The sequence below is a fragment of the Aythya marila genome, assembly GCF_965140915.1.
Source record: "Aythya marila genome assembly, chromosome: 1".
Lineage (NCBI taxonomy): Eukaryota > Metazoa > Chordata > Aves > Anseriformes > Anatidae > Aythya > Aythya marila.
In genome coordinates this window covers 65,985,511-66,007,008 of record NC_139042.1, presented here as the reverse complement: position 1 = coordinate 66,007,008, position 21,498 = coordinate 65,985,511, and positions in this window count along the sequence as shown.

Genomic DNA, 21,498 nt, shown 5'->3' with positions numbered 1-21,498 from the left:
AGATTTTTTGAACACTTTTATCCTACAGGTGTCTCTTCCTAAATAATGACTTTGATCAGATAGCCACACAAACTTGCTGAGCAAGCTTGTGATGTGGGACATTCATTTAGCTGAATGCTCTAGGGGTTCACATTCACCTTCGGCTCTTCAAGCACAATGAAAAGAATTAGGAACACAGAAAGTGTAATTCATCTAATCCCAAAACAGACATCTACAATAAATCAGATGACTCACCAAAACCATCAATAATCTGTGTAGCCAAATCAATTCAATGGGAATGCATGCCCCAAATAGGTGAGACCAACTGCTGGGTCAGAGCCAACCTCAGTGTACATGAGAATGAAGAACTACCATGCCCAGGGTGGGGGGCTTTCCTCTACACAGTGGAAAGTATAAGTAATAACTTCTAAGTAATAACTATAAGTTATTATAAGTTATATAAGTTATTATAAGTATAAGTTATGTATAACTTATAAGTAATAACTAATAAGTAATAACTTACAGTATATGTAATAACTTCTGCCTTTTTCTCCTTTGACTCTCCTGAAATTTCTATGCATCTGCACCTCAAATATCTCATGATCACTTATAGCCATACATCCTCAGTACAAGTATCAGGGCACCTTGTACATGGTTAGCAACTTCCAGCAGGCAGATAATAAAGTGTAAGATAATAAATAAAGCACGTATGAGGAGGTAAAAAGAGTCTCCTTGAGATCATTTTTTACTAGAAACTTTGGAGTTACCAAAGTTATGTCTTTCACTGCCATTCTTACACCCACAGGCTATGAAATACCTGGTAACACTCCTGAAAACAGCTGACTGTATAGTGATGATCTCAGTATTTAAAACATCAGTTTCTATTTAATGAGTGCCCATTTTCTGTATTTATAAGTGGAAACTATTTAACAATGTCTTTTTTCAACCAGAGTGAAATAAACCTCCCTATCATGGGCAAATACAAGTTAGGCATTTAAGGTAGGATTCGTACATGTATGTCCCAATATCTAAAGAGTATGCAGCCTTAACGTGTAGTAAGTGTGTTCTTCCATCTATCAGTAGAGGGGGGAGAGTAAGATACTTTCACTGCTTGATTTTTTTTTAATCTTAGAAACCTATATCCAAATGAGGTGAACTGTCTTCATGTCATTGGCAGCAAAACAGACACAAATACTCACTTCAGTTGGTGTCTTGTACTGGCCACAAATCAAAAGCCCGTGTCAGAGAAGATGAATGCCACACTGCAAGCGACCTCCCAAGTACCCAAAGAAAATAGAATTCTCAAAGAAAAAAAAAAACAAAAACATTTTTTCCCTGTAGCTATTTTCTCATTAAAAATTAAATACCATGGAATGACCTTATATATATATATATATATATTTCACTGTGCTCAAACATGCTCATTTCCATTAAAATGTAACCCTGAATAAGGTTATTAATAACCCATCTTAGTAGTAGTTGAAAAAGTTAGTCTAACCTAATCACCTCAAGTTTCAGAAAGACCCATTGGTCATTGCAATTTTTTCTTAATTCTCAGTTTTCATGCTTTCCTCATTTGTACCGTTTTCACATTTTATTTCTTCATTTACAGTCCTTTTCTCGTTTGCATTTTCTCTCTTCCATGCAACAGAGAAGTTTCTCATTTACAAGCTGACACCTGTGGTTTTGAATAGCAACTTATAATATAAGTTATATGAATGAGATGTGCTGCATGATTTTTCAGTGTACCTTACACAATAATTGACCTCACAAAGATTATCAGTTATTCATGGCCCCTTGCCTTGAAAAGGATCCTAAACAGTGTCCTGGTTTCAGTTAGCACAGAATTAATTTTCTTCCTAGTAGCTGGTGGAATGCTGTGTTTTGGCTTAGAATGAGAAGAGTGCTGATAACACCCCGATGCTTTAATTGTTGCAGAGCAGTGCTTATACTAAGCCAAGGACATCTCAGCCTTTGCTCTGTCCTGCCAACGGGCAGGCTGGGGGGTGCAGTAAGAGCTGGGAGGGGACAGACCCAGGACAGGTGACCCAAACTAGCCAAAGGGGTATTCCATACCATCTGACGTCATGCTAAACAATATATAGGGGTGGCTAGCCGGGGGGAGGGGGCCGGACTGCTCGGGGTTAGGCTGGGCATCGGTCAGCGGGTGGTGAGCAATTGCATTGTGCATCACTTGTTTGTACATACTATTATTACTTTCGTATTATCACCATTGTATCATCATTATTATTATTATTATTATTATTTTCCTGTCTTATTAAACTGTCTTTATCTCAACTCACGGGCTTCACTTTCCATTTCTCTCCCCCGTCCCAGAGAGGGAGGGGGGAGGGTGAGCGAACGGCTGCGTGGTGTTTAGCTGCCAGCCGGGTTAAACCACGACAGTCTTTTTGGCGCCCAACGTGGGGCACGAAAGGTTGAGATAACGGCAGATCTGACCAGAGTGTGTTAAACTAAAATTGGTATAAGTATTAGACCTGCTTAATAGTCACTTGTCATAATGCTGATTGCTTTAATCTCAACTGTGCTGCGCCTGTTTTCCAAATTGAGTATTATAGCACGTTATTTTCCGTATGTGCTCTCTGTCATGTTGTTTATCCTCTCCGGGCCCTGGTTTCAGACCATTATGGTACTGTGTGTTGTATCAGTGGCTTATGAGATGATGAAATATCTGGCCATGACTCTAACCTGGTATTTGTACTCAGTAACATCTTCGATTCTATACTTTGGAAACTGTATTTTGGAAACTATTAGCAATTGTATCTGTTGCCTTTTTTCATTAGGGAGTCAATCTGTGGAGGGGAAAGGGGAAGATAATTTTTCTTACTTGATCACTCTCCCTTTCTCCTTCACCACCCCTGTACCCTCCTTGATCACTCTCCCTTCCTCCTTCACCACCCTCTTATCCTCCGAGTTTATTACAATAGCTCTCCAAGATATTGAATATCCTTGGGATACTCAGACCAGCATAGTCCTGTTGTTCTGCCTCCTGAATGCACTTCAGGTTCTGCTTAAAGTTAAACAACTACTTAGGAAGCTCATCCGGAGATCTGCCCGGAGGCAGTATAGTTGTGGGTGGCAGGGAGTATGGGAGGATATGGGCAGGCATCTAGACCAGTTGGCACCCCCAGTGTTTTGGAAATTCACCCCTGAACAAGTGCAAAATCCTCAAAAACTGGCAGAATGCTTGAATAAAAGGTGTCGCGATTCGGGAAGTTCCAAAGTAACACAAATCATTGTAACATGCTGGGGCCTGGCTTACGCCTATCGAGCTGCCATGGATACTGCTATCAACTTAGTGACAGACCCTGCGGCCACTCCAAGTCCCGTGACAGATCCAACGGCCACTGTGACCCCTACGGTGGACTCTGCAGCCGCTCCAGTCCCAGCTCCTGCAGCCACTCCAGTCCCAGCTCCTGCAGCCGCTCCAGTCCCAGCTCCTGCAGCCGCTCCAGTCCCAGTTCCTGAAGCCGCCCCAGTCCCAGCTCCTGCAGTCGCTCCAGTTCCAGCTCCGGCCGCTACTCCAGTCCCAGTTCCTGCAACTGCTCCAGTCCCAGCTCCTGAAGCTGCTCCAGCTCCAGCTCCTGAAGCCGCTCCAGCTCCAGCTCCTACTGCTGCTCCAGTCCCAGCTCCTGCAACTGCTCCAGCTCCAACTCCAGCTCCTGTAGCCGCTACAGCTCCGGTTCCTGCAACTGCTCCAGCTCCTGTAGCCGCTCCAGCTCCTGTGGCCGTGTCAGAGAAACGAGCAGTAGCAGTGCAAGCTGCCCCTGTAGAGAAGGTGAAAATATGGTATAGAAATTCAAGTCGTTTAGAACGCAGAGAGTCTTCTGCCAATCCAGGTAAGGCTTCTGCCAAAACTAAGTATAGAGATGACGAAGATGATGACGACACTGGGCCGTCAAGGATTCAGGAGGAGGAAGATGAGGATGCCGAAAGAGCAACAGTAACTACCCGAAGCCTAAACGAGCGCGAGCTACGAGATGTGCGAAAAGATTTTGGTCGCTGTATAGGTGAGCAGCTTGTCACCTGGCTGCTCCGGTGCTGGGACTCTGGAGCCAATTGTGTGGAATTAGACGGCAGGGAAGCCAAGCGGCTGGGATCCCTTGCTCGAGACGCCGGCATTGACAAAGCAATTGCAGATGGAGCACGACCCACCAGCCTCTGGAGGCGTCTCCTCTCAGCTGTGAGGGAAAGGTATCCCTTCAAGGAAGATATTTTATGTCTACCAGGCAAGTGGACCACTATGGAGAAGGGAATCCAGTACCTGAGGGAATTAGCCGTACGGGAAGTGATTTATGAGGATCCAGACCTCAAACAAACATCCACAGATCCAGATGAAGTCAAGTGTACACGACCCATGTGGCGGAAGTTTGTACGGAGTGCACCATCATCATATGCCAGCTCATTGGCAATAATGGCCTGGAAAGAGGATGAGGAACCCACAGTGGGTGAAGCGGCTAAACAACTCCGGCAGTACGAAGAAAGTCTCTCCTCTTCCTTACAGGCCTGCGTCTCAGCTGTGGAGAAACTTTCTGAAAAGGTTCACCAACTTGAAGAGAGATTATTCTCCTTCGCACCTGTACAAAGCAGTGTCTCAGCTGTCAGGGGTAGGCGTTCACCCACACAAGGAAGACGATATGGTGGGTACTCACCCCGTGCCACCCTGTGGTTTTACTTACGAGACCATGGAGAGGACATGAGAAAGTGGGATGGAAAATCTACCGCGACCCTAGAGGCACGGGTACGTGAGTTGCAAAAGAAAACAATCAGGAAAAAGGGATTCTCCGAAAAGTTTGCTGCTCCAACTTCCAGCAGACAGTCCTTCAAACACAGAAACGAGGAAGATTCTGACCAGGATTAGGGGGGCCCTGCCTCCAGCCAGGGGGAGGAAAGGGACAATCGAGTTTATTGGACTGTGTGGATTCGATGGCCTGGCACATCACGCGCACAGAAGTATAAGGCTTTAGTAGACACCGGTGCACAATGTACTATAATGCCATCGAGCTATAAAGGACCAGAGCCCATCTATATTTGTGGAGTGACAGGGGGATCTCAGCAGTTGACTGTATTGGAGGCTGAAGTGAGTCTGACTGGGAATGAGTGGGAAAAGCACCGCATTGTGACTGGTCCGGATGCTCCATGTATCCTTGGCATAGACTATCTTAGAAGAGGATACTGCAAGGACCCAAAAGGGTTCCGGTGGGCTTTTGGTATTGCTGCCTTAGAGACAGAGGGCATTAAACAATTATCTACCTTGCCTGGTCTCTCAGAGGACCCCTCTGTTGTGGGGTTGCTGAGGGTCGAAGAACAGCAAGTGCCAATTGCTACCACAACTGTGCACCGGCGGCAATATCGCACCAACCGAGACTCCCTGATTCCCATCCATAAGCTAATTCGTCAATTGGAGAGCCAAGGAGTGATCAGCAAGACTCATTCACCTTTCAATAGTCCCATATGGCCAGTGCGAAAGTCTAATGGCGAGTGGAGACTAACAGTGGACTATCGCGGCCTGAACGAAGTCACGCCACCACTGAGTGCTGCAGTGCCGGACATGCTGGAACTTCAGTATGAACTTGAATCGAAGGCAGCCAAGTGGTACGCCACAATTGATATCGCTAATGCATTTTTCTCCATCCCTCTAGCAGCAGAGTGCAGGCCACAATTTGCCTTCACTTGGAGGGGAGTCCAATATACCTGGAATAGGCTGCCCCAGGGGTGGAAACACAGCCCTACCATTTGCCATGGGCTGATCCAGTCTGCACTAGAGCAGGGGGAAGCTCCTGAACACCTGCAGTACATCGATGACATTATTATGTGGGGTGACACAGCAGAGGAAGTTTTCGAGAAAGGGAAGAAAATAGTCCAAATCCTTCTGAAAGCCGGTTTTGCCATAAAACAAAATAAAGTCAAAGGACCTGCACGGGAGATCCAGTTTTTAGGAATAAAATGGCAAGATGGACGTCGTCAAATCCCAATGGATGTGATCAACAAAATAACAGCTATGTCTCCACCAACTAACAAAAAAGAAACACAGACTTTCCTAGGTGTTGTGGGGTTTTGGAGAATGCACATCCCAAATTACAGTCTGATTGTAAACCCACTCTACCAAGTAACTCGTAAGAAGAATGAGTTTGAATGGGGCCCTGAACAACGACAAGCCTTTGAACAAATCAAGCAGGAAATAGTCCATGCAGTAGCCCTTGGGCCAGTTCGAACAGGACCAGATGTAAAGAATGTGCTCTACACTGCAGCCGGGGAGAACGGCCCCACCTGGAGCCTCTGGCAGAAAGAACCTGGGGAAACTCGAGGTCGGCCTCTGGGGTTTTGGAGTCGGGGATACAGAGGATCTGAGGCCCGCTATACTCCAACTGAAAAGGAGATATTGGCAGCATATGAAGGAGTTCGATCTGCTTCGGAGGTGGTCGGTACTGAAGCGCAGCTCCTCCTAGCACCCCGATTACCGGTACTAGGCTGGATGTTCAAGGGAAGGGTCCCCTCTACGCATCATGCAACTGATGCTACATGGAGCAAGTGGGTTGCACTGATTACTCAGCGGGCTCGAATAGGAAACCCCAGTCGCCCAGGAATATTGGAAGTGATCATGGACTGGCCAGAAGGCAAATACTTTGGGATATCATCAGAGGAGGAGGTGGGTCGTGCTGAAGAAGCCCCACTGTACAACCAGTTGCCAGAGAATGAAAAGAAATATGCCCTGTTCACTGATGGGTCCTGTCGTATTGTGGGGAAGCATCGGAGATGGAAGGCTGCTGTATGGAGTCCTACGCGACGAGTTGCAGAAGCTGCTGAGGGAGAAGGTGAATCGAGTCAGTTTGCAGAAGTGAAAGCCATTCAGCTGGCTTTAGACATTGCTGAACGAGAAAAATGGCCAGTTCTCTATCTCTACACCGATTCATGGATGGTAGCAAATGCCCTGTGGGGATGGTTACAGCAATGGAAGCAAAACAACTGGCAGCGTAGGGGCAAACCTATCTGGGCTGCTGCATTGTGGCAAGATATTGCTGCTCGGGTAGAGAACCTGGCTGTGAAAGTACGCCACGTAGATGCTCACGTGCCCAAGAATCGGGCTACTGAAGAACATCAAAACAACCAGCAGGTGGATCAGGCTGCTAAGATTGAAGTAGCTCAGGTGGACCTGGATTGGCAGCATAAAGGTGAATTATTTATAGCCCGATGGGCCCATGACACCTCAGGCCATCAAGGTAGAGATGCAACATACAGATGGGCTCGTGATCGAGGGGTGGACTTGACCATGGACGCTATAGCACAGGTTATTCATGACTGTGAAACATGTGCTGCAATCAAGCAAGCCAAACGGTCAAAGCCTCTTTGGTATGGAGGACGATGGCTGAAATATAAATATGGAGAGGCCTGGCAGATTGATTACATCACACTCCCTCAAACTCGCAATGGCAAGCGCCACGTACTTACAATGGTGGAAGCAACCACCGGATGGCTGGAAACATATCCTGTGCCTCATGCTACCGCCCGGAACACCATCCTGGGCCTTGAAAAGCAAGTCCTATGGCGACATGGCACCCCAGAAAGAATAGAATCAGACAATGGGACTCACTTCCGAAACAACCTTATAGACACTTGGGCCAAAGAACATGGTATTGAATGGGTGTATCACATCCCCTATCATGCACCAGCCTCCGGGAAAGTTGAACGATACAATGGCCTGTTAAAGACTACCTTGAAAGCAATGGGCGCTGGGACGTTCAAAAACTGGGATACGCATTTGGCAAAGGCCACCTGGTTAGTCAATACTAGGGGATCTACCAACCGAGCTGGACCTGCCCAATCAAACCTGTTACGTACTGTAGATGGGGATAAAGTTCCTGTAGTGCATGTAAAAAATATGCTGGGTAAAACAGTCTGGGCTACTCCTGCCTCAGGAAAAGGCAAACCTATTCGTGGAATTGTTTTCGCTCAGGGACCTGGATATACTTGGTGGGTAATGCAAAAGAACGGAGAGGTCCGGTGTGTACCTCAAGGAGATTTAATACTGGGTGAGAATAGCCCATGAACTGAATTGCACCATGTTAAATAGTATATTATACTGTATATTATCACTACCATGATTACTATAGGTGACTAATTAGAATGTATGGAAAAGAGTGTAACCTGAGCATGACATAAATGGTATGGAATAAGGGGTGGATAGATGTCCTGGTTTCAGTTAGCACAGAATTAATTTTCTTCCTAGTAGCTGGTGGAATGCTGTGTTTTGGCTTAGAATGAGAAGAGTGCTGATAACACCCCGATGCTTTAATTGTTGCAGAGCAGTGCTTATACTAAGCCAAGGACATCTCAGCCTTTGCTCTGTCCTGCCAACGGGCAGGCTGGGGGGTGCAGTAAGAGCTGGGAGGGGACAGACCCAGGACAGGTGACCCAAACTAGCCAAAGGGGTATTCCATACCATCTGACGTCATGCTAAACAATATATAGGGGTGGCTAGCCGGGGGGAGGGGGCCGGACTGCTCGGGGTTAGGCTGGGCATCGGTCAGCGGGTGGTGAGCAATTGCATTGTGCATCACTTGTTTGTACATACTATTATTACTTTCGTATTATCACCATTGTATCATCATTATTATTATTATTATTATTATTTTCCTGTCTTATTAAACTGTCTTTATCTCAACTCACGGGCTTCACTTTCCATTTCTCTCCCCCGTCCCAGAGAGGGAGGGGGGAGGGTGAGCGAACGGCTGCGTGGTGTTTAGCTGCCAGCCGGGTTAAACCACGACAAACAGCCAATCACAATTTAAGGGCATATTATTCTGCCTTAAACACATTTATTCACAGTACCTTTCACAAGTTATTGGCCATTTTCTTTCCTAGAATTAAGGATTATTGAAGCTTGTGAAACAAGAACTTTGTTCTTCATAACTCATCCTTTTACTTGCTTATGCAATGAACCATTATAATTTGCAGATACTTGCTTCAGAGGACTTATGACTTCAGTGGCTGTACAAAGACGAGGACAAAGACAAGTCAAGAGGAAGGAAAACATTTACAACATAATGAGAAGGTAAATCAACTTACATTTGCTGCAAATAGGTTGATGGAAAATATCACTAATGTTCCCTTTTAGCTGTGAAGATGAGATGCTTCTACCAGTCCTTGTTCAGTTATGATACTGTATATGGGGTCAAAGAACCCAGGCATTTTCTGCCTAATTTCTGAGCTTTAGAGAAATGTTTAAAATTAAAAAATGAAAAATAAAAATTAAAAAAAAAAAAAAAAAAGAAAAGGTAAGGAGGGGACTTCATGAGCTCTACCTAGAGCTGTTGGATGGGGTCCACCTCTAGAAACTCATTTTTGGGGTTGAAAATTTTCCTGGACCTAATCCAGCTAAGGTAGCTGGATTTATGTTTATCGCTGTTTTACAAGTAAATGTATCTATGTATCCAGGGTGGTAAATGAGGTGTGAACTGAAGACTGAAGGATTGCACTCATTTCTAGAGTGTAATGAAGGATTAAACTCTCGAAAACTTTTAACCAAGTCCCTACTTCGTCAAAAATTGTGTTAGTTCTGCCATCAGAACATATCAGAGAACTCTCAGCTAACAAAAGTACAAGGAATTGTAGTTCACATTGATATGTTCATGAGTTAACACTCTGTGAGCTTATTCATTTCATGCAATTTACTCCCTTGTGTTTGCAGAGTCTTCCTTCCTGGCGTTTTGTAGAGTGCTTTGAGATCTGTAAAAGGAAAGAACCAAGAACTGTTAATTATTATCATTACTATAGAACTGATGGAAGATTGCAATAAGCTTCAGCAGTGGTTGGATCAAAGCTTGAATTACTGAATATGTTTTTTTAACTCTCTTTCAGTTTATATGAGGTATCTATATGCATACATAATGCCACTAAGAGGAAGAAATGAACCTGAACAAAAATAGTAACTTCTCTTGTTATGCATACCTCATATCCTTGGCTGTTTTTGTTTAAATGACCCTCATGTGGTAGGATAAGAAAGAATAATATATGATTAATTTCTATTCTGAAGCCTTGTTTGAAAGGTGCTTTATTTGCATTAGCATTCATAATTACTTAATGACAAATCAGATATGGTTCATTGCTAGTAAGTGTAGAAACATGTTGTCTGAAGGATGTAGTTTAATTAGTATACTCCTAAAAACACGTCCCTCATGACCATTGGATGTAATCATTATTTTATGTATTTAACTGTGAAATTTATGTTTACTCAGCAGGCTAGAGACCATCTTTTTTTCCAAAGCTATTTAATGCAATGCATTTAGACTTTAAAGGAACCCACAAAATCTTCCCAACAGCAGGTACTAAATAATAATAAAAAAAAATTAAAACAACTATTATTGCAATGAAGCATGCATATATATATATATATGTATATATATATATATATATATGTATATAACCAACATAATATTGCATCCATAAAGCATAGCAGGAGGAATAAATATGCGGGGAAGCTCATTTTAATTCCTCAGTTAATAACTTAGACGGAGGAGATACACATTCTCCTAGATCAATGAGACAATTTGGGCATTCTTTTATTGTTGATTAGTGAATCTGAAAATGACCTCATTTCAAGGGCATCGAGTGATTTCTCTTTCTCTTTGCTGGTATACCACAAGTGAATACTGTGAATGCTTTTTCTACAGAGGCTGCAGTAGAATCTGAGACTGCCCTTTTCTCAACAATACCGAGGACTGTCACAGCAATCAAAAATCATCAGAACTTTGTGAGGGGATCTCTGAAAGCACCACAGTGTCTTTGGTAGTATTCCCAATTAATCCCAAATTTCCCCGTGAAAATCAAGTCCTTCTTTGAGCATTTCCAGTGGGTTCTATGAAACTGATTATGGAATCAGATGTTAATCTGTTTAAGAGAATCAGACACACTTTCATCTGCAAAGAAGCTACTATTAAAAAAAAAAAAAAAAAGTTTTTCTCCACTTTTCTGTAATTCATATTGCTAAATTTTTCATATTTTTAGGAGACATACCATAAAATATCTATTCTAATATACCTTATATTTTTATTATTCCTGCTCCTGACTCTTCATCAGCTACAAGGTAGGACTGGTGATTTAGAGATAGGTACATTGGGCACCTGTCAGAAACAGACCCTTAGGTTTTAAAGCCATTTCCATTAATTATGGTTTGTTTATATTATTAGGTGTAGACATCCTAAAGGGGTTATAAATGACTACAACTACAACTACTTCCCAACTACAGCACTCTGCAGTGTAGTGCCTCCATTGATCTTCACATTTTTATTACTGTTTGCTGGACAGGAATGAGAAGTTTGTGCTTTATACCAGAATATTCCCACACTTATTGATATAACTTACCCTGAAAAGGTAAGTGATATGAAAAGAGTGATATGTGATATAGCACCTTTCTTTTTAAGATTTTCACTGGGGTTGTGGTTGTTCTTTGTATTACAAGGAGTTGTACATGACATTATGTTAAAAAATAAGTTAAAAATATGTTCATTAATCTTGGATGGCAATGAAGAAAACAGTCAACTTTAGAAGCAATTACTACTGTATTAACACCATGGTATATTTTTTATTACTTACTTTCTTCACGATGGTCTGGTTCTGTAAGATTTGCTGAAGGATGCTGGATGCATTTTTCTTCCATTCACAATGCAGGTCTTGCACATATCTCTTGGAGGACATGGATGTTCTCCATTTGTAGTTTGAACCAAGATTTTTTTGTGTGTTTTCCAATGCCAGCAAACAAGAAAATATGGTAAATTAAAACTAACACAAAGGTCCCTTCAAATCCACAATCATTTAATAGTAAAACAGTCATAATCCAAAATAAAAGGTTATTTTTGTAGTAGTTTTTTTTAGGTTTTTTTTTTTTTTTTTTTTTTTTTTTTTTTTTTTTGTCCTTTACACTATTCAGGAAATATCTAATCTTTCTGTGCCTTTTACTATATGTACCTAAGGTGCTCTGTAGCAAAATGAGTCACCTTATGCAAACCTCCATGAAGAAAAATCTGTAGGGAATGAAATACCATAATTCTCAGAAGGACATTTTCTTTTATGATGAAAACAGAATCTAATATGCAAGAAAATGCATTCCTCTAACTTAGAAAAATATAATAAAATAAACAAACAAACAAAACAGATTGAGTAGCTGAAGCAGGTGTATGTGGATGAAGACTGTAGCTAGGAATGTATTGAGAGACTGTTGAAGGGGTGGAGGGCAGGTGGTAAGGTTTGGCAAGATGGTTGGGTGTGGGCTGTTAGAAATCTGTATGGGGAATAGTCATGAGGAAGAAAAGAAGTGTTGTTCACACTACAAAGATCTTTCTGAGGCAGAAGATGAGTACCATGAAGATTCAAAGAAATATTTTGCCATAAAAAAAAAAAATCAACTTTTTGATTTTATCTTAGTACTTAGGGAATTTTCACATTCATCCATTCTCAATTATCTTATATATATATATCAAAATATTAACATCCTCTCCTTTTAGGGAAAAAAAAAAATGAAGAGAACAAATAGAATTTTGTGTCTTCCTTCATGTTTGTTTCTTCCTTCATGTTTGTTTCATATTTTTTTCTTCCTGAAATGGAGGAGTAGGAATCATCCCACACAACAAGAAGTACACATTCAAACTAAAATGACTATACATGTGATATGACTTCAACAAGTCCAAAGTTTTAATGGCATTGCATTGGCTGCTTTGCCATGGAAAATCTCCTCTAGTTAGAACTGCAGGGTGTTGTTGTTATTTAAAGAAAAACAAAACAAAAGAATGCAAAACATTTGGTTGAACTTCTCATATGTCACCAACAATGAAGGAAATATTTTAAAGATGACAACCAAAACCAAATTAGTACAATAACACAGCTATATGCCACTCACGCATGAATAGTGAAACAGATATTTTTAACAAATGAAAATGGTGAAATCTGTGTTCATATTTTCTTACCTGTCCGGAATTATGTTATGGTACTGAATAAAAAATAAATTAAAAAAAAAAAAAAAAGTTAGAACTGTACTTACTCCTATAATGAATATGAAATAAAAAACTCCTAAAACATATTACCAAACAGTGAAGGAATAAAACATATTAGAAATATTTTATCAATATTACTAGATACCTAACTGAAACCACCATACACATGCAAAGGAAATATATATAGTATTCTTTTTATTTTGGGAAAACATAAAATTCAAGAAAACAGGATTCATCAGACATTTCTTCTCTAAAGGTGGTCTCCCTGAATGTGAAAATCATTCATTGACTTCACAGATTTCATTCTCTCTAATCAGCAAAACATAAATGATGGCAAGGACATCTGTTGTATGAAACACATATGGCTGTTGGTTGCCAGCAGCAGTCCTGCCACTGGTGTGCAATGCCATGAGACTCCAGAACATAAAGGAATTGAAGACAATCAGCTTATACAAAATTGCAAAAGTAATTCAAAAGTACAGAGAGAAGAATGATGACATTCTGGGTTAGGTGAATGATCTATCTAGTCTCACCTTTGATATTGGCCAACAGAAGATTCAACAGGTAAATCACATAAGTGCTGCTAAGTTTTCCAGCATACAGCAACTTGTGAGATAAGAAACTCCCAAGTGAGAGACTGTATTAACAGCTGATATTTAATGGCCCTGCATGTATTTTTCCACCTGAAATTAAATCCCACTGTTTTCCCTATTACATTAATACCTGTTACCTGTAAAAGGTACCAAGTAGTATCACAAATTATATTTCTTTGTTTTGGCAACTTCCCCATTTATTTATGTTGTTTCCTGTCCAGTCATACATCCAGCAATGCCACACTTCATTGAGTTTAGTGGGACCCAGATGAGATCTAATGGCTTCCAAGATTGCTCATTTAGATCAGGGGTTTACATGGAAAGAATCATGATGAAGAGGCCTTGTGTAGTTATGCGGTTCCTAGCACAGTGATAGCATCTAACATGAATGACTACTGCTCATGATTGGATTGTGCTTTGGTGGATAAAAACTGATATCACTTTACCAACATGTTCTACCTAGTTCCACTGCAAATGCTATTTTTATTAACGTAATCACTTCATCTTTCTTGAAACTTTCCCAAGCAGCCTTCAATTATTATTCAATAATAACATATGGTGGTCAGTTCAACAGGCTAATTATATGATGCAACACCATAAAAAGCATTTAATCTTATCACTTCTGCATTTGTTGCCTTTTCCTTTTACCAAATGCCCTTCGTGTCATACAGTAGAACAGACTATTGAGGGCTACCCTCTGCTTTTCTCTGTATCACTCATTATTATATATGTCATCTCCTATTCTTTTGGCTTCACATTAAATAATAAATCTCTTCAGTTTCTTTTCATGTGAACACTCCCTATCCAACTAATATATGTCTTCTGCCCTTTTTAGACCTTTCTTCTTCTACTGTATCTTTCTGAAATGTGACTGAAACCCAGCAGAGTATTCAACATGAGGATGTAACCTCCTCCATTTATAGAATGACATTATAATAATTCCTGTATTAGTCTCCATCCCCTTCTTAATATAGCCTAACATCTGAGAACCTTATCAAAAAGTGAAGTGTGAAGCAATTAAATCTACAATATGTAAATCTGAACCTGACAGTTAGGCCTATAAGAAAGATATTCTCTATGTACAAAAAATAAAACTCACTCTGAATTAAGGGAACAAACAAAAGAAGATACATGGGAAGTGATAAAGAGGATTAATAAAAAGAAATGGCTGCAAGGCCTTCATCACAAAATCCATGAGCTAAATTCTGCTCTCCATTACAACACCAATGGATACTATGAACATTAGTAACCTACAATTATGTTGTATAATGGCTGCTGAATCACACTGTAATTAACATCCTTTAGGGTGACCACAGTAATTTTAAATGTTATCATTGAATATACAAATGAAAGTGGAAGGTGTTGAATATTCTATAGCAAAGTTAAAGTTGATGTCATTTTTTTATTTTCTTTTTTCATATTACATTGTGATAAGCAGGCCCTCACAGAACGATTTCTTCTTCGCAGAAGACATGCAGTCAGCCACAAGTTAAGTATTTTCAAAGCTATTTTTTCCAGTCTTTTCTGAATTTACTAAATATTACCATCTATATATTTTAGAATTAAAATAGCAGTGAGACATATTGTTATGATTACATAGTACTTCTTGTACTAATTAAATGTAAGACTGTTTTGCCTCTAGTGAAACTAAGGAAAGCTTCAAGGCTGATGTGAAGCTGCTTCTTCCTGCATTGCTGTCTGCTGGGAAGAGTTGCTGGAAGACTCATCACAATGGGCTTAGAGAAGAGACACTGTAGGCCCACCTACACTACCTTTCCCTTCCATGGGTATTTTTCTTTGTGGAAAAAATACCTCTTGCTAATATGGACACAATGAGTTTCCTTTTCATTTGTTGCATATGTAAGGAAAAACTCATGAGAGTTATCACTGTGAGAGTTAAGAGGTACATCACTGGTGCATTACATGGTTGTGGTTCTATGTTCTAGAAAAAACATTTCAGTGGCTGAAAATAAGAAATATGAATGCCAAAAGCCAAAGGTTGTGGAGAATGAGGGATTTTAATATTTATGTGAGGTTTATCTAATTCTTTGTACTTCACACAGCAATGTTTAAGGTCCTCAGAAAGGCCCAGTTATCAATGAGTTTCTGATTTACGGTGATGGCATGAATGGTGCTTAAATGGCCAGAACTTATTGGTTGAACTTGTAAAAGTTTAAACTTTTAAAAGGCTTTTTTGTTCACTCTAGTGTTCTTACAAGCATACTGATGCTGGTGATATAACAAAATCTCATAAAAGAAAGAGATAAATGTTTATCGGACTAATGTTGCCTAAAGGACAAAAGTCCTCACTGTTTTCCCAAAAGTAATATGAGACTTTTATTAATTTTCACTCGTCTTCTTTTTATTGTTAGCCCATCTTTCTATTTCTCTTCTATTTATTTGTACTTTTCTCTTCCTGTCTCTCTAATGTGTTTGTCCATGTGTGTGCTCTGAAGCCATTGCTGTGCTGCAGCGAATAACCCATTCCTCAGCTCAGTGCTCTATGCTGTTGGGGACTCTGCTTCACGAACAGCTTGAACCTCAGCCCTTGCACCGTAGAGACATGTTTAAAGGCAATTTGAATTGTGCTATGGGCTTTCTTTGACTTCTTGCTAGCTCTAAGTTTCATCCTATATATTCACATAAAAGAAAAAATTTCTTCACTTTAAAACATATCAGCTGGTTAACTGCTTGACAGAGCAAAGTACCATTGCACAACAAATGAAAAAGTGAATTTTTATTTATTAAAGGCATGAGAGTAATATTTATTTATCTATTTATCTATTTATTTATTTATGGAGACAAAATATACTTTTCCAAGTAGGATTTTGGCATTGACATTGTCTAAAATCTCCCAAGTTGTGAGAAGTTCCATGGGATGTATAATGTCTTCAAATTGTCCTAAAGGCTTCTTTCCTACTATTTTTCCAAACATGGAAGATATTTGGCTAGCCTAATGATTAAATTATTTCCCAGATGGATACAAAATAAAGACTTTATGCAAGTGAAGTCCTTAAACATGCACTCAGATTAAGCATGTGAGTAGGTCATTTGAAGTAGGACTTTTCACGTGTAATTGTAATTAAAAGATGGAGTTCTGCACTATAGACAGCTCTGCTCCATCATTTTTTCAGGTATGTACAAAGAAATACATCATGTTATTTTGTACAATTAATAGAAAGAAAAAAATCTAAGTGCAAACACAGAAATATTTATATTAAATTTGCTTGAAAATGGATACTCAGCTTCAAATACAGGAGTATGCCTTATAGCCTTTGAATAAAACTGCTGACATTTTGGATTGATAACTCTTTAAATTAATGTTACATTTAAATAAATAGCTAGATTGCTATGGAAATTCATGTTACTTTTACATTAATAATACCAAATGAATTAGTCATGATTAATGCGATAAAGAATATCAAATGAATTAATAATGATTGGCCACTTATTGCAAAATGGGCAACATTTTATAATAAGTGGCAAATCATTCTTACTTCCTTCAGTATTTCTTGCAATAATTTTAATCATGATGAATTTTTTTGGTATTCAGGTGCATATAATAAAAAAATCCATAGGAAGTCCATTGTAATTTAACATAATCTTAGTGAAATTATTAATTTAAAGCTTATCACTAGATTTGGGGCCAGATCCAAAATGAACTTAAGCACTTCATTTTTTATTTTTTTTTTAATCAGGTGTAATACAGATGTCATGAGATGTACCTTTTAGTCATGGATGCTGGTGCAGAACTGTGTAGGTGGGTGCAGAACGGGGTAGGTGAGTAAAAGATTCAGGCTCAGTGGGTGCACAGATGACTGGGCAGACCTGTTCATGATAAGCACTTTTTTTTTTTTTTTAACATCTTTCAAGAAAGACATCAAGATTCAGATTAAAGCTTACCTAGCTGCAGTACTCTTACTATTTCTTTTTTGCTTGGTGAATGGTTGGTTTTGTTTATTTTTGTTTTTGCTTTTATAGAGAAATATAAAATTAATAATTAATAGCAATAATTTATTCCACCTTTAAGATCATATCTAGTATGTGTTTACAGTCTCAAAATGTCAATTTTCACATTAGGGGGCTCTGTTTCCTGGAATTCCTCATCCTGTCAAAGAAAACATTGCTATTGCTTAGGGTTGATATTGTAGATGTATCTCTGGTGTGCAGTCCTGATACTGTAGTGAGAATGCAAAATACAAGAGCAGAAAACAAAGTATGAGTAGGCTTAAATGATGTTTTAGTTTTGGTTTATTTGCCTGTAGCAGAAAAAGGAAAGGAAAGGAAAGGAAAGGAAAGGAAAGGAAAGGAAAGGAAAGGAAAGGAAAGGAAAGGAAAGGAAAGGAAAGGAAAGGAAAGGAAAGGAAAGGAAAGGAAAGGAAAGGAAAGGAAAGGAAAGGAAAGGAAAGGAAAGGAAAGGAAAGGAAAGGAAAGGAAAGGAAAGGAAAAATACAGCATGAGCAAAACTATAGGTGGTTGTATGCTAGCTATGCCTGAAGCTTGTATGCATGCATTCACAAATGCACTGTCAAATGTTATGCCTTTTTTTTTTTTTTTTTTTTTTTTTTTTTTTTTTTTTATTGGTAAACTATAGGTAAAGAGAGCAAACAGTCAGAAGAACATGTACCTGGAAATGCCACATAATCGGTGTTATTTTGATGTTTGATTTATTGGTTGTGGATTGGTTTGCTTGTTTTTCAAATGCTGAGTCTGCTGGAAGCCTGCAGCAGCAGTGCCGGGAGTTGAGTCTCCCACTAGGTTACAAGCACTAGTATGGAAGTGGGCTTTTGTCTAACAACAAGGCACAGGTTTCTCTTCACACACAGAGTTCTCAGTCCACTCCTCTCCTTGCCTCTCCTTGCCTCGCTGCTCCTTGCCTCGCTTTTCCCCTTGCCTTGCCTTGACTTTCTGTTAATTAATGTAAGATCAAATATTTAAAAGAAAAAGTGTGACATGGGATTTTGTTAGAGCTGTTATGGTTACTTCAACATTGTTCTGTTTCTAAAGACCAGCTTAACAGGTTGGGTTTAGAATTAACTTTAAGTTCTAAAGTCGTATTTTTAATTAATATTTTCAACAACAAAAAAAAAAAGTCCAAATGAGTAAAATAGTTAATAAATTACAATGTCATGGTAGAGTTTTATTTCCATTCTATAGTTCTTCCAAATATTTTATTTAAGTATTTCATGGTTAAATTGGAATAGAAAAAGTAAAAACATAATTCAAGAAGAAAAAGATTTGGCACAACACATTTTTTTGTGTGTATGTAAAAAATGTCATTTTGGTACTTTGAAATGCACACCATTTTTGAGTTTAAAAGAAAAGGAATAGTTGCTTTTGAGACTTTCTTAACCAGGAAACCTATAATTTCCTTAGAGAATTTTTGATCTCTGCTTTTGCAAATTGCCTACAAGCTCTGTCATGAAATCTTTGAGTTGAAGATTTAAAATGTTTTGAAAGTAAGTCAGTAGTTTGTTTTTAAAATACTTAATTTTATAGTTTGTTCTTAAAAAGGAAAGGGGAGAGAAAGTGAAAGTGAAAGAGGAAAATGAAGGGGAGGGGAAGGGAAGGGAAAAGGGAAGGGAAGGGAAGGGAAGGGAAGGGAAGGGAAGGGAAGGGAAGGGAAGGGAAGGGAAGGGAAGGGAAGGGAAGGGAAGGGAAGGGAAGGGAAGGGAAGGGAAGGGAAAAGGGAAGGGAAAAGGGAAGGGAAAAGGGAAGGGAAAAGGGAAAGGGAAAGGGGAAGGGAAAAGGGAAGGGAAGGGAAGGGAAGGGAAGGGAAGGGAAGGGAAGGGAAGGGAAGGGAAGGGAAGGGAAGGGAAGGGAAGGGAAGGGAAGGGAAGGGAAGGGAAGGGAAGGGAAGGGAAGGGAAGGGAAGGGACACCATTCATGTTTTTGACACTGATCCTAAAATTAAGTTTTTGTTTGTTGTGGGAGTTCTTGTACCCAGTATTGAAGGACTGACTCCTCAGAAAATGTTTAAATTGTGTTTAAATTTTTAAAATGTTTAAATCTACAAGACGTATGCATGGCAACATATAATGATGTCACCAGAATGCAAACTATAAAAGCAGTTAACAAAATTTTGTCATTAGACAAAATGTTTCCAAACTCTGCATTACTTCTGTGTAGGTAATAAAATGCAAGAATTGTTTTCTCACTTATTTTTATTTATTAGTTTATTTTAAAATTTATTTTAAATGAAGCTAAAAATCAGAGGAAAAACTGATCAGTAGCAAGGTATATGACTTTTTATCCATGTTTTATGCATACAATAATAGTCAGTTAATACGAATAAGAACTGAAATTATTAGTTCTTAGACAAATGACATTTCCTAAAGGCAGACTCTTTTTAAATAGATAAATAAAAATGTGTGCACCTGCAAGCTTAAAATGCCACTGCAAGTTATCCGTGTATAAATCACCACCTGCAAACAGACCCTCTTTAAAATAATATTCTGTAACCAACTAAATTCTGAAGAAGTGTTTAACACCAGTAATGTATTTAATTTTGTATTTTAGCTGTTTTACTTGCTTTTTCATATAATTTTGTTTCTTCTTAAATTGATTGCTGCTATACTACTTATATAGATCACAGCTAAATACTGGTTGTACATGTTTGCTTAGGCTAATCCAGACCAGCGAGGTCACAGCAAAGCTTTGATTTCCAAAGTAAAGTATTTCTATTCAAAAAGGAAATCTAGGGAGCCATACAGATACAGATAGCCACACACTGAGAAACTTAGCTGGCTTTTTTTGAAGGGTGTTAAACTCTTATTTTTATAATCAAGCAATTTCTGCCTTTTTTGACACTGATGGAGTTTTGCTATCTTCCATGATGGTGCCAGGTACTCCTTGGAACTTCATTTATAACCAAAGATTAGAAATAAGTATTTGTGTAAAACTTATTTGACCTATTTCAGATATTAACTTTAAGATTAAACATATTATTTAGGCTACTATATAACCATTTTAAGAAACACTTTTTAAAAATTATTTAATTATTTTCTTTATTCAAAACACAATAGCAAGATAGAATATATAACGCTGTTGCATGTTCATGTTCTGTTTTAATAGAAGTCATATATGCTTTCAGGATTTTTGAGAAATCATTTTTTTAACACTTTAGACATATCTTCAGTATTTCTCAGACCAAGTGGACCAGTCTGTTAAAACTAATTAAATTAATATTACATTTGTTTCTTTATAATAAAGACTAAGATGAAGAAATGGACAATAATAAGTGAAATAAAAGATAAAGAACAAAATATTGAGGCACATCTATCATATATATAAGTATATATACATAAAAGTAAAATATTAACTAATTATAAATTAATTTAATTAAGCAAAATTTAGTCAGTTAGAATGAAGATGGTCCAAATCAGTTGGACAATAAATATAAAATCATAGACACTGAAAGATACTGAGATATAAAGTGAAGATACTGAGGTTATTACTATTTCAAGTACTTGGACATCTCACTGTATAATGAGAGTGTACAGCATATCTGTTATAATATCTGTGGACAATACTTTAACCTACCGATCCAAAACAACACTCATTAAAAATCACCATTACCACACTTTTTTTAGCTAGCAGAAAGTGTCCTGGTAGTTTAGGAATATTTCTATTCTAATGAGACTACAGAATAAAAGTTTTAATCTTTCTTAAGATAATTTTTGAGAAATTATAAAATATTTTGCATGTACATATGAGGTTTATATTTTGCCAAGCAGAAGTACTGCTGTATTTATTTTGCTTTCATTGTTAAATTTAATATAATTTTTTTTTTGTTTTGTTTTGTTGAACATCACAGAAAAGTTCTTTCTCCCAACCCTAGTTCTTCAGAATCCAACTGAAGGCTAGAAAGTGAGAATTTGATCTTCTGCATAACTTAAGCAAAAGAGTGTTCTGCTTCA